Source organism: Chionomys nivalis, chromosome 16, assembly GCF_950005125.1.
Source record: "Chionomys nivalis chromosome 16, mChiNiv1.1, whole genome shotgun sequence".
Classification (NCBI taxonomy): domain Eukaryota; kingdom Metazoa; phylum Chordata; class Mammalia; order Rodentia; family Cricetidae; genus Chionomys; species Chionomys nivalis.
In genome coordinates this window covers 13,791,766-13,806,710 of record NC_080101.1, presented here as the reverse complement: position 1 = coordinate 13,806,710, position 14,945 = coordinate 13,791,766, and the positions used below count along the sequence as shown (strand labels likewise).

The following is a 14,945-nucleotide window of genomic DNA, read 5'->3' as shown; positions in this document are numbered from 1 at the left end:
GCTTTCAGTAACTCAAATCAGAAGGAAAATAAAGATCACTAGCAGGGAAAAGCAGCTGGAGGTCAGGACTCCAAATGGTCCCAACAAGTCGTGGTGATACAACTGTTATCTTTGTTGTTTTGTCAATTCTGTCACTGTAAGAAGTTCCGCATCCATAATCTTCTAATTAAATCCAATAAAACTAATTGGTTCATGAGTCAGGAGTTGGGTGTTATTCATACTTTGGTCTCTCCTCGGTTGGTTCCTTGTCTGGGTGAGTAAACATTTGCTCGTATCTGCCCAGGAAGAGTGCTACAATGCTAAAGACGCATGTGGAGGCCCAAAAATGTGAGCCTATTTCCACCCTGACCAAAGAAAGAGGTCAGAGAGTTGGGACTTACTTTTATTCCTTCAAGGTTATTATTTGTTTCTATCTCAAAGATCTCACTTAGATTTAGGTCAGAGAGTTCTGCTTGCTCAAGGTTATAGTCAACAGGTGCCGCTAATAGCCAGACCTTGTACTCCAGGCGTAGAGAAGTAGATCTGTTCCTACCTCAAACAAAAGTCTAAGGACCCAACTAAGTTCCTACTCCCTTAAGGAGACAGCTATGGATTCCACCCAGAGAGTGGTTTGCCTACAGAATGTTTTGGTCTAGAGTGTGAGCGTTACTTGTCTTATTTTAGCAACAGAATGTTTAACTAAGAATGTAGCCACAACATTCAACTGGTCTGTTCATTTCCTTGTATCATGTTAATGCAGTTTCTATCTTACTCCTACCTTTTGGGATTGGGAGTATTTTAAGCAAATGGAAATTAAACACAAGCGATTTCAGTATTCACTGGAACTCCCTCTTGGCACTATCCTATGTTTTCTGTCAGAATGACCTACTGGAAGCTAGTTTACACCCTGAGTCCATGTGCTGTGTGCTTACTCTGTGAAGTAGGTTGCGTTATTTCTATTTTAGGATAAAAAACACAGCTGGAAAAACTACTCAGTAAAGTGTCCATCACACAAGACTAAGGACCCGAGATCTATGTATTTGAACAGATAGGCATTGCATTGTGTACGTTTAATCTCACCACTGGGGATGCAGGGACAGAAGGATCCATGGGGCACACCAGTCAGTCAACTCATCTGAATGGGTCAGCTACAGGTTCAGTGAGAGAGTTTCAAAAAAATTGTGTGGAGAGCAATCGAGAAGGTCTGCTTGTCTACTTCCGACCTCTGCACACACACACATACATACACATGAGAATGTGTGCCTGTAAACACATCACACACACATGAATATATCATATTAGATCAAGATTGATGGGGGTAACATGGAAAAAAAGAAGGCAGACAACCATCTCCAGAAGCATAATTGTTCTTTTAATCAGGACAACTGAAGGGATGGGGGCTCTCCTTCCAAGAGGAGACCGTGCGCATGTGACATCTTGGACTTTGGGAACTTCGGGAGGTGAAAGAGTCCATTTGCAGGTCATTTCCCCTGCCGTGTGTGAGTGGATGGGAACGAGCGAGATTGGTTTTTGGATCCCCTTATTGGATGCTTCCAGAGGTGATATCAGTCAAGTCAATTTTCTTGTCTGGAATTTCTCAGACCATACAAGGCTTTTAGGTAAGTTATCACATACCAATGGTAATAAAACAAAATGAAGAATAGATTAAAACATTGAAGCAACTTATTCAAATGGCAGAAAGTGGCATTCTCTTTCAAGTGGGTCTGCACTCGAGTCAGAATTGCTTAAGAGAAAACATAAGTAGTGTGGACTGGAACAGCACGAACTTCGCTGGCGGCTGTGGTTGCAATGACTCATTTTCTTAGGTTCACAGACTTCTACTTGTCACTTGTCCCCCTCTGCGCACAATAACATTGAGCAAATTGTACCGAATTTTGTTCCTTAGTCAAGGAGAGACCTCTGTGTTCATCTGTGACCAGCTGTGCTCACTGCTCCAAGCACAAGACGTTCAAAAGGCTTACCTGGTGATTGTTCAACAGAGAATATCTGAGTGATTAAAGGCAAAGCACCCTGACCAGTCCCTACTGACAGAAAAGAAGCAAAAAAAGTGCCACAGAGCAACACTTTGTTAGAAAACCCTCAGAAGAACGCTTTAAAGTAATTATTTTATTTGAGAAATAATCGCCTACAGGTTAGCTTTAATTGTATTTGATACAATAGAAACAAATGAACTAAAATTAAAATGAAGACATTGAACCTGTAAATTGACCATGTTGCCAAAGTAGATGTTGTTCCTGTTGCTTGAACTCTAAATATTAAGTGAACCCAGATAAAGTTACAATTGTTTGTTGATGCAAATAAAGTCTCTTAAGTTGCCTGTGCTTGTAATGAAGTGTAGCCGCAGCATGGAAAGGCCATGCCAGAGATGATAGGGCTTTTTTTTTTTTGTAGAAATATACAAAGCATAAGAAGTTTTGTTTCTTTCTTTTCTTTCTTTTTTTTTTTAACAAACATTGGTGGTTCCATATGACCATGAAATTGAAATGGCACGAAATAAATACCACCCCTTTCATCCTTGAAACCTAGATGACTAAATGGTTAGCAGGGTTGGAGAACCTGTGCAGGCGTGAGCGAAGGTTATAATAGTATCATGTTCCATTTAACTCTCGCTTTGAACTGCCAAACACTCCCTGATACCAATTCACATTGTCTCCAAAATGTGCCTAACTATTCTGTTTCTAAGATCCTGGCCTTGTGAAGTGTGTTAGGTGAGGCTGCATCTAAGTTTTGTAAATTGAGAATTGACTAGTTGAGGACTCTAGCCACTGCCTGTTCCTCACAGGCTGTTCTGCTGACTTACCTTCTAATATATATACACACAAACACACAGATATGTGTAAATACACATAAAATATAAAATATACACACGTGTGTGTACATATACATACACATATAGTATAGAAGGTAGGTTACTTTTGTTTTACATATATATATACTTCTCTATATAAGAACATTTAGAAAACAAAAGTAACTTTTAAGAATAAAAATGATTGAAGTTTTCATTTTACAAGTTTTATTCAACAGCATCTTTTTTTTTTATTTTTTTTTCAACAGCATCTTTTTAAAGACTAGTTTTCCAATGCACCTTGGCCTATCTGCCCTTTTAGTATACTTTGCATGCCTTTGTCCCATCGAATGATCCTCCGCATTTGCTCGTCACCATCTTCATTCAAATAGTGCTTTCCGAACGAGGAGACACGTGCAACTGATTTGCTTCCTCAAGAAAAGACGTCAAACTACTATAACCTGTTAGTTCCCGACAGCTTCAATTAATCAACCATTTCTTTTTACATGATGGCCACAGAGGGAAGAGGAGAGGGCTGAAACCGAGGCTCTGCTTTAGCATGAATCTGTGCTCTACAAAGGGAAATCTGTCCCTGTGGTTGGTAATGATGTGCATTTGTTTTAAATTTGCAGCATCCCTGTGCTATATTTATAGGCTTTTGTTCGCCGGGCTAATTTCCTGTGATGATTTATGTCTCCACATACACAAGAAACAATTTAAACAATTATTTGAATCAATTGAAGTAAGCATGTAATGGAGCAAAGAAAACAAACACAGCCTTCAAGCAAGCTATTTTTATCCTCTGACAAAAATAGGGTACCTTCTGAAACGTATTTGGACAAACACATATTTGTTTACACGGATACAAGAGAAGCGTGTTTGCACTGGTGGTAGGTAGGAAGAGGGAAAAGTAATTTACCATAAGCCTTTCCCCAGGAACCGAAAAACAAAACAGCTCTTTAAAATTAACTCCCAAACTGCGTCTTTGGATCTTGTGCTCAGACACATCACCAGGTGCTCGTGGGACTTCGGAGTTGTAATGTGCCCCAGAGTCAGGTTCAGACCTGGAGTAAGAGAGCGTGGGCCTGGCCCCTCGTCCTGAAATGAGGGCTGCGCTAGCCTGGGCCTCTCGCAGCAAGAACCACGAGGAGCAGGAAACAGGGAATGGCCCCAAATCAGGGAAAGCAGGCCCAGCTGCTTGAAGAACTGCGCTCCTGGTGCTTTTTTTTTCCCAGAAGCCATGTCTTCTCCGGGCAGCAGCCTAGCCCTTAGCGGGGCTGCTGCCTCCCTCCCTCATCCTGCAGCCCCGCAAACTCCGCAGAACGCCATCTGGCGACGCAGGATGACCCACGGACAGCGAGCCTCCAGCGGAGGGGAAGCGAAACCACAGCTGGCGGGAGGAGCGGGAGTGCGGGGGGCGGGGGAGGAGAAGCGTGGAATAATTCCACGACTTCCCCAGTCAGTCCGAGGCGTGGGGAAAAGCAAGAACCGGTGCGGGCGGAGAGCGGGCATCCATCCGCATCGGGTGAACCCTAGTGCCTTCGCAGCGTCCCTGTGCTCCGCTCGTTCGGGTCCCTAGGTGGGAACAAACTCCGAGTGCAGAAGTCCGCGCTGCACAAGTCCTTTGGCTGGAGTTAGGCGCTGCCCCGGCTGGTGTCTGCCGGCGATTTGCAGCTTTCCCATAGTCACTCCCGGCGCCGCAGGGGCGCGGTTTTAAGCAGCTGGCCCCATTTTCCCATGCTGTGTAATTCAATGGCTCCATCTCGCTCCATTCGTGGAGGCACCGCTTGCCACGTGTGGATGGCTGAGCCCTCAGCGGCGTCCTATAGCTCACCAATGCGAGCCCGTGTCCAGTTCCACAGGAAGCTTCTCTAATGGAGTGGGGTTTGCACTGCACCGCCAGGAGCCGGACTGCTGAGCTTAGACGCCTGAGCGTCTCGATCCTATGCCTAAACCTTACCCGAGTCTTTTAGTGATGGCCTAGCAGCCCCGCTTACCTGATCGACTACACTCATCCAGTCTTTTGTTCCGCGAGCCGCTTTCGCCCCTGCGGAAACCCAGGCAGCGGGCGGTGGGAGGGTCGGTGCTAGAACGCAATCTCCTTGGCCTGGCCGCACGCTCGGACTTCGGTGTCTGTAGCTAGCTCTCCACCGCGCCACAACGCCTCGGGAACAAAGGTATCCCAGTCCTCTCCCTGTCCCTTCCTCCTGTTTCCGCGTTCTCTGGCAAGACTCTGTCTCTGTGTGAGGAGGGAACTGGGCATCCTTACTTCGTCATCTTGGAATTCCACTTAGGGCTTCGAAATGTGAATATGTCCCTGCCTTGGGAAGCAAGATTGCTGGCGCCTTCAAAATGGTCCTTCTCGTTTCATGTGGTTAACGACTCACGAGCTTGCCAAGCACCTCTACAGTTTGCACAGTGCTCAGCCCCCTCCTCCTCCTCCTCCTCCCCTCTCTAATGTGTCTCTTTCTCTCTGCACCCCCCCACCCCAACCCCGTGTGCGCCTGTGCGCGCGCCCATGTTCGTGCGTTCTTTTCATTTCTACCATTAGGAAACCCACTCAGAGCCTCCGTGAACTCAGAAGACGCTCAGTTCTTATTTCCCACGGATTCCTGACTCTCCGGAAACGCTGACAGCGTATACACTGGAGGATATTATGCTGGAGAGACCACTGATTCTTAAGAAATGAGCCATGGAGAAAAAAACGGTAAAGCTGGAAGCCCTGGAAGAGGCCTTCGCACGAAAATAGGATCTGCGTTCCGCTACGGGGTCCTAATCCCCTCTCTTCAGCACCGGAGGGGATGGACAGCGTCTCCCAGCTGTGCCTCCGTCTTGGGGACTTAGGTGTGCTGCTGCTACTGCCTCTACTGCTGTCCTTGTGGTCACTGTCATGGACAAGAGCTCTCGGCAGCTAAAAGGCGGTGCCTCCGGTCCCCTTCCTTGATGGTTGAAAACCTGCCTTCCTCATCCTCCTGTCACTCATAGGAACCCGACTCCGCGTGCTTAAACTCTGGGCAGCAACTCCAAAAATAATTTTCTGCATGGGCTGGAAGGAATGCAGGCAGAAGAGTGGAGTTGAAGTTCTTAGAAGCACCCAGGAACTGTGAGCGCTGCAGTAGGAGTTGAAATACCCAAAGGCCCACAGTTCTTTAAATAAGAACTTCCTGGACTGGATTGCTGCTGTTGTGGAAACAGCTTTGCGAGAGGTTGGAGATACTAAACCCCAACATTAGAGTAGCCGAAAAGACTCCATTTCCTCTGCTCAGCAGGTATGTGATAACACAATTATGTCCATGTTTCCACGCACACTAATGACTTTGGAAAAGATATGAATTTATATATTCAGGATTAAGGAAAGTAAGTATTTCTGGCCATTTTAAAATGGTTATTCCCACACTAGTATCTTGTAAAAATCTATTCCTTGATAGATTGGTCTGGAATTTTGTTTTTCTAGCATCTCTTAGGTGATGGCAGTGACAACAATATGTAGGTGGCTTACACCAGCACAGCAAACTTTTACTTGGCCATTTTCTTCCTGCTTAACTAGCACCTCTGGGTATCTGTGCATGGCTTACTTGTTATTTTCTTTAAAACTAATGTGCGCTGGTATTTGGTGATCATGACCATTCAGCTAAAAATGTTTCTGGTTGTGTTATATTACATCTGAAACTCAGTCAAAAGTTGGAAATGGTTCAATCACTTCTAATATTTTAGATGGTGATAAGTTGCTAAAATATTTACAGGGACATATACACACACTTGTCTGTGCATATGCACATGTGCACACACACATATCTCAATATCTGACCCCTTTTATATTCAGGGCCCCCAAGTGTAGTTAGAATCTGCAGACTTATCAACAGATACCTCAAGACTGCTCTGTCAGCCTTGATCCTCTAGAAGGCAGGATTAAGCAGCTTCCTTGTGCCTCTTTAAGAGTGGGATTTTCCTCATCATTCTGACTGGTTACTCCTACAAAACACACTTGTCTCTGAAATCAACTAAGTGGCAGAGACTAATCAGTTCTTCATACACTGTACATTTTAACATGATGATTTTTTTTCTTGATACTTCTACCCAGACTCTTCCTCTATGGCTTTAAAATCGCACCTTCCACAATGACCTTGGTGAGCACCGTGCTTTAATGGAAAGGTTTCCCCTGTGAAACCGTCACACAAATGTAGAGTCCATGCCTGACATTTCAGAAAGAACTCACTCAAGTCTAGTGAGCACATTCTGCTCATCGGAGAGCTCGGAATCACAGGAAGGAATCACACAGTCGTGATGGTATATGCTTAACCTAGCCTGTGGAATGAGTTTGTCTCTGAGAAAAACTGCAGGGGTTTGGAGGATTTATTTCTTTTAATTTTATATACCACGTATAGCTGAAAATAGAATACCTTCACATCCCAATCACTAACTCTCACTTTGTCAATTTGAACACCGACTCCTCTGAGACAGGGTGGTATTTGTTGGTGGACCAATGGCTGCCTGTTTCCCATTGACTGAGATGAACAGTTCTGCTCTGAAGAACTGTCGTTTCTTAACGATCACTGACCTCTCACCAAGAAGCAGCTTGCATCACAGCATCTCAGATGGAGAGCAGGAACTCCTCGGGGGCACGGCTGCCCTACATAGGTCAGAAATGATCGTCAGAAGAATAGGAGGCTGCGCTGATTCATGTGGATTCCTCTAGTGTGCCCCTTGCAGAATCATTTTATTTTCTAATCCAAGAATACAAGCAGATTTTAGGAGAGTTGCAGCATGTGACTAGACTATCATTTTGGATGTTAATTAATTAATGCAAATGGACTCCCCCATTGAGTGGCGCATAAAATGAAACGTGGGAATGTGTTCTGGAATGAAGCCTGTGTGTCTTATGATCACCGTTTCCTTCTCAGTTGTGGAGGGGGCAGGCTTTCTCCATGTGGAACAGAAACTGAATGAAGTAAAAGGTATCTGTGCCTAACTCCCTTGCAGATTTGCTCACGGAAGTAAATAATTCTGATTCACCACTTAAATATCAAGAGAGTGTATTGACGCACTTGCCAGCTGCTCTTCCTGGGGAAACGTAGCACTGAGATAGGATTTTTGTTAAGACTGTTTAGTAGCTATCTAAAGGGTCATCTCTAATCACAATTAACTGAAAAAATAAGGGTGTAAACAGATACGTGAGCCGATAAAGGAGTAAGAGGGTTCCTGTAAATGAGCCTTCATTTTGATTCCACTCATCTCTGAAATGAAATCAACACTTGAGTTGAAAAGTGTCTCCAATACATGCAATCAGTCCCTGTCTAGCTGGATATTTTGTTTTATATTGGAGAAAGGATGTCCAGGCTTCACAAATATCAACTCAATTAGTATATTAATCCTGGAACCCTTTCTAGTGTTTTCCTCTTTTTGCCTAGACATGGAGTTATAACAGGTTGGAAAGGAATTCTGACTCAAATCTTTGCATTATAAATTATTATAAAAACAGGTCATGGATGCTGGAAATGATAAATCATACGTCTGATTTAAGCGTTGAGGAGGCTGATACAGGAGAACTGTGTCAAGTTTGAGGCCCATATGTGATATAAAGTGAGCTGTAAATTAGTTTGGGCAAAATATTCAGATTCTATCCCCAAATATCTGAAAACCAAAGTCAAATACAAACTAAGTCATAAAACCATAAACCATTTGTCTAAACTTTTGTGTAGACTACATGAATGCTAATAGACTATCTAAAGGTAATTATCAATTGTAGATCATTTAAATTTGAGTGTCTGAGGCTTGTCTTTGAAATTGTTCATTTTCTTGAGTTTTAGTAAATTAAAAATTTAAAATATGAGATTATCATTTTCATATTTAAGAAGGTCCTTTGATAGTTGGTATTATTTTACTATTTAAAAGGTGTAGTAACAGGCAATGAATCTACTCACTGCAATCTGACACAGGAAGTGAAAGCTACTAATGAAGAAAAGAATATTGTTTTTTTTTTTTTTGGTTTTTCGAGACAGGGTTTCTCTGTGGTTTTGGAGCCTGTCCTGGAACTAGCTCTTGTAGACCAGGCTGGTCTCGAACTCACAGAGATCCGCCTGCCTCTGCCTCCCAAGTGCTGGGATTAAAGGCGTGCGCCACCACCGCCCGGCAGAAAAGAATATTGTTAGGCAGAAATAAGTCATCATACATCTCCCAATACCTGCACAGTGAGGAAGAGCAGAGCACTTAGTATGTTCTTCCTCTGTAACCGAATGTGATAAACATGGTATACGGCAAGTGCTATTTGGCGGTGAAACAATCAGGCTTCCCGAAATCCTGATGTAAGGTGTAGGACAAGTCACTCAACTCACTGATGTTTGATTTCTTCCCACAAGTTGGGAAATTTTTATCAGCCAATAAGAAGCAAATCTTTACACATAGAGACACTTCTATTTCTTTCTTTTTTTTTATTTTTTTATTTATTTATTTTTTTTTTGGTTTTTCGAGACAGGGTTTCTCTGTGGTTTTGGAGCCTGTCCTGGAACTAGCTCTTGTAGACCAGGCTGGTCTCGAACTCACAGAGATCTGCCTGCCTCTGCCTCCCAAGTGCTGGGATTAAAGGCGTGCGCCACCACCGCCCGGCGACACCTCTATTTCTTAAATGTGAATTAACAGGTTAAATGATATGTATTTTATGGACAAGTAGGAAGTTAACTATGATGCTCTGAGAATCTCCCGAGAACTTCCGTGCTTTATCTGTTAGCTCTCATGAGGAATTTCTAACAGCATTCATTCACTCATAGAAAGGTTTCCTAAAGTTGCTGCATGTCGAGGATGTAGGGAAAAGCCCTCTTGGTGAAAAATGTAAAAAATTCCTGATAATGCTGCTGTTTTTACACCTCTGTTCTTTATATAAAAACGTCAAACTAGGTAGAATTTGGCTTAAAAATATTTGTCACTCAGCATTAGAGTCATGTTTTCTACCAGTTGCTCAAATCTAGGTCAGCACCATCCCTCTAAAAACTTCCATTGTGATTTCTGGACACGTTGTCACTGCCTTTGTGTATGATTTTCTCTTCTGGGAGGGAAGAATTTTTATTACTGATTGTATGGACACAGAGACTCAGAAGACTATATAGACTTTGAAACTGTCTAAAGACTCCTGAAGAATTAAGTTTGATTTATGGTCAGTGGGGATGGGGGGAAATGCCACTCTGTGGGGCTGACTGTTGGGACAGTCTGGTGCTATGAAGGCGCAGTCTTCATCTGGTCTGTGGCCTAGGTTATGCTCAGATGCCTCTTCAGTGCTCTCAGTTTCCATCAGGTGTCACAGTTTTGTCAGATGTCATTTTCTATGATGTCACATACTTTTATTTCTGTAGGAATTAGGCTACCACTAAAAATACTGGCAGTATGTTAAAGATGAATGATTGCTTGACAGAATAGTCTTTTCTAAGATGTTTTGTGGTCAAAATATTTGGTGATTGGTCTAGAGCCTAAGAAATTGTAATCATTTGAGTGTAGGATTTTTAATTATGATAATTGACTTGTTTCTTATATAAAAGAGAAGGAATGAATGATAAAGATTTAAGGAAAAGAATAGAAAGTAAAGATAATTTCTTTCCTGAGAACTTTGTCCTTTATCAGTGATAACCTTGCTTAAAATTGTAAATATTCCAAGAACTAGAGAAAATTTGGGCTTTTAGTGACTTGACCTTCAACTTGCCAGCACAGTCAGAGTATTACTGTTTACTAAACAGTAATAAACAGTTCATTAAATATTTGATAATTTCAGGTTGTGGTAATATTTTTTTAAGTTAAAAACAGGAATGAACACACAAACCAATACTATTACAGCTGTATTTTATTGAGTTTATATTTTAGTGATGAAGTTGTTAGAGATATTGTTATGTACTCTTCTGATTTATCAAAATGATAAAGGATTGAAAGTCATAATTTAAGGGCATCGTTCAGTCATGGTGGGCCAAGCTTAGTTCTGCTGCAGGTCTGGGATGAGGACAACTGCCATCCCATGGGGTGAAATTCAGAGGACAGTCAATCAAAACTGGATGACTAGATGCCATCAGGACACAAGGGAGAATCAAGAGTCAAAACTAGCTGACCTTGTGTATGCTTTGTACCTGTCATGTCAACGCCAGTATTTTTTCCATATATAGTACTCTTCAGAAGGATTTAAAAAATTGACAGAGGTGGAAAGTTGCATTTCATGAGAAAGGGAAAACCAACACTTTTAATACAGTTATCTGAATGGAGATACTGCTGAAGTTTTGAGACTCTGTAAGATATTGGAGAGAAAGATCATATATAACATATATATTTTATGCTAAGTATATTTATATTATAACACACACATATATACTGAATCATAACAAATACACATACACAAATACTCATGGATGGAGTTTGTTTAATATGAGTTGTTATATGTTAATTTTTAGGTAACCATGTAAAATACACAGGACAGACCAATAACAAGTTTGCTTTAGTAACTAACTACACTACTGACTTTATTTTTTTATTTTATAGATTTTTATTTATTTATTTATTTATTTATTTATTTATTTATTTATTAAAGATTTCTACCTCTTCCCCGCCACCACCTCCCATTTCCCTCCCCCTCCCCGATCAAGTCTCCCTCCCTCGTCAACCCAAAGAGCAATCAGGGTTCCCTGTCCTGTGGGAAGTCCAAGGACCACCCACCTCCATCCAGGTCTAGTAAGGTGAGCATCCAAACTACCTAGGCTCCCACAAAGCCAGTATGTGCAGTGGGATCAAAAACCCATTGCCATTGTTCTTGAGTTCTCAGTAGTCCTCATTGTCCGCTATGTTCAGCGAGTCCGGTTTTATCCCATGCTTTTTCAGACCCAGGCCACTTGGCCTTGGTGAGTTTCCGATAGAACATCCCCATTGTCTCAGTGTGTGCATGCACCCCTCGCGGTCCTGAGTTCCTTGTTCGTGCTCTCTCTCCTTCTGCTCCTGATTTGGACCTTGAGATTTCAGTCCGGTGCTCCAATGTGGGTCTCTGTCTCTGTCCCCTTTCATTGCCTGATGAAGGTTAATATTCAGGAGGATGCTTATATGTTTTTCTTTGGATTCACCTTCTTATTTAGCTTCTCTAGGATCACGAATTATAGGCTCAATATCCTTTATTTATGGCTAGAAACCAAATATGAGTGAGTACATCCCGTGTTCCTCTTTTTGGGTCTGGCTTACCTCACTCAGGATAGTGTTTTCTATTTCCATCCATTTGTATGCAAAATTCAAGAAGTCATTGTTTTTTACTGCTGAGTAGTACTCTAATATGTATATATTCCATACTTTCTTCGTCCATTCTTCCATTGAAGGGCATCTAGGTTGTTTCCAGGTTCTGGCTATTACAAATAATGCTGCTATGAACATAGTTGAGCATATACTTTTGTTGTATGATAGGGCATTTCTTGGGTATATTTCCAAGAGTGGTATTGCTGGGTCCAGGGGTAGGTTGATCCCGAATTTCCTGAGAAACCACCATACTGCTTTCCAAAGTGGTTGCACAAGTTTGCATTCCCACCAGCAATGGATGAGTGTACCCCTTTCTCCACAACCTCTCCAGCAGACGCTATCATTGGTGTTTTTTATTTTAGCCATTCTGACAGGTGTAAGATGGTATCTTAATGTTGTCTTGATTTGCATTTCCCTGATCGCTAAGGAAGTTGAGCATGATCTTAAGTGTCTTTTGGCCATTTGAACTTCTTCTGTTGAGAATTCTCTGTTCAGCTCAGTGCCCCATTTTATAATTGGGTTGATTAACCTTTTACGGTCTAGTTTCTTGAGTTCTTTATATATTTTGGACATCAGACCTTTGTCAGTTGCGGGGTTGGTGAAGATCTTCTCCCAGTCAGTGGGTTCCCTTTTTGTCTTACTGACAGTGTCCTTTGCTTTACAGAAGCTTCTCAGTCTCAGGAGGTCCCATTTGTTCAATGATGTCCTTAGTGTCTGTGCTGCTGGGGTTATACGTAGGAAGTGGTCTCCTGTGCCCATGTGTTGTAGAGTACTTCCCACTTTCTCTTCTATCAGGTTCAGTGTGTTCGGACTGATATTGAGGTCTTTAATCCATTTGGACCTGAGTTTTGTGCATGGTGATAGATATGGATCTATTTTCATTCTTCTACAGATTGACATCCAGTTTTGCCAGCACAATTTGTTGAAGATGCTCTTTTTTCCATTGTATACTTTTAGCTCCTTTATCGAAAATCAGGTGTTCATAGGTTTGTGGGCTAAAGTCAGGGTCTTCTATTCGATTCCATTGGTCGACTTTTCTGTTTTTATGCCAATACCAAGCTGTTTTCAATACTGTAGCTCTGTAATAGAGTTTGAAGTCAGGGATGGTAATGCCTCCAGAAGATCCTTTATTGTATAAGATTTTTTTGGCTATCCTGGGTTTTTTGTTTTTCCATATGAAGTTGATTATTGTTTTGATGGGACCTTGATGGGGATTGCATTGAATCTATAGATTGCTTTTGGTAGAATTGCCATTTTTACTATGTTGATCCTCCCAATCCAAGAGCAAGGGAGATCCTTCCATTTTCTGGTGTCCTCTTCAATTTCTTTCTTCAAAGACTTAAAGTTCTTGTCAAATAGATCTTTCACTTCCTTGGTCAGAGTTACCCCAAGATATTTTATGCTATTTGTGGCTATCGTGAAAGGTGATGCTTCTCTGATTTCCCTCTCTGCTTCCTTATCCTTAGTGTATAGGAAGGCAACTGATTTTTTGGAGTTGATCTTGTATCCTGCCACATTACCAAAGGTGTTTATCAGCTGTAGGAGTTCTTTGGTAGAGTTTTTGGGGTCACTTATGTATACTATCATATCATCTGCAAATAACGAAAGCTTAACTTCTTCCTTTCCAATATGAATCCTCTTGATCCCCTTATGTTGTCTTATTGCTATTGCTAGAACTTCAAGCACTATATTGAAGAGGTATGGAGAGAGTGGACATCCTTGTCGTGTTCCTGATTTTAGTGGGATGGCTTTGAGCTTTTCTCCGTTTAATTTAATGTTAGCTGTTGGCTTGCTGTAAATAGCTTTTATTATTTTTAGGTATGACCCTTGTATACCTAATCTCTCTAAGACCTTTATCATAAAGGGATGTTGAATTTTGTCAAATGCTTTTTCAGCATCTAATGAAATGATCATATGGTTTTTTTCTTTCAGTTTATTTATATGGTGGATTACATTGATAGATTTGCGTGTGCTGAACCAGCCCTGCATCTCTGGGATGAAGCCTACTTGATCATAATGGATAATTTTTCTAATGTGTCCTTGGATTCGGTTTGCCAGTATTTTATTGAGAATTTTTACGTCGATGTTCATGACACTACTGACTTTAATAGTAACATGAAACATGTTATTGACTTGAGGTGGAACGAAATCTGGAAAAGTGATGTGTCTGTTTTTCTTATTATACCTTCCCACTATATATTGTTTTTCTTTGTTTTTGATGTGAAAAACTTAGATAATTCTGAATATACAGAATGAGCTCCAAGAGGGCTACATACTCATCTTATTTCTTACATTTTTCTTCTTTGCTTTACATTTTTTATTACTTTTATTTTTTATTTGTGTGGGTGAGATGCCACGTGCAAGTCCGTGAATATGTGCGCATGCATTAATGAAAACATGACACATGCTTCATTGGAGCTTAAGGAACAACTTAGCATGTCGTAATGGATTCTCTCCTGTCATTTGGGTCCCAGGGATTGAAATCTAATCATCATGTATGACGGTAAGCGTATTTGCTCTGTGACCTAGAAGACCAAAAGAGGCTAATTCCATAGGATAGCTAGGAATCCCTAGGTGGTTGAGGAAAAATGTTAATTTCTGTTTGTTCGATGCACAGGTTCCTTTCTTGAGCCGCTCACATTCTCTGTGTAACCGCCTGGTGTTATCACGTATCCTACAGGAGTAAATAATCGACGTTTCTGGAGGCCAGTTAAGCTTTCTAAATCAACAATGTACCATTTAGCAAATTACCTCTTCACCACACTTAAAGGCTCCCCAGTAACCTAAAGGAGTTAATGTACCACCAAACCGTGGGTAATTTATTCCTTTTTTGCTGGTAAATCAGACAGCTGAATGCATTAATGGAGGCTGTTGCGGACTGTCACTGTGGAGCACTAATTCACCACCTAAACCAGGT

The 14,945-nt window shown here is 41.6% G+C and overlaps 1 protein-coding gene across 4 annotated transcripts in view; it reads left to right on the top strand.

Annotated features, from left to right (window-relative positions):
• The first annotated feature begins 1,375 nt into the window (after positions 1 to 1,375).
• The window catches only part of Sntg1 (syntrophin gamma 1), a 357,578-nt gene continuing 344,008 nt past the window's right edge, over positions 1,376 to 14,945 (top strand). For all 4 annotated transcript variants that reach the window (XM_057790678.1, XM_057790676.1, XM_057790677.1 and 1 more), the window contains exon 1: positions 1,376 to 6,054. The gene's annotated coding sequence lies outside the window, so the exon portion shown is untranslated. The remainder of the gene's footprint in view (positions 6,055 to 14,945) is intronic.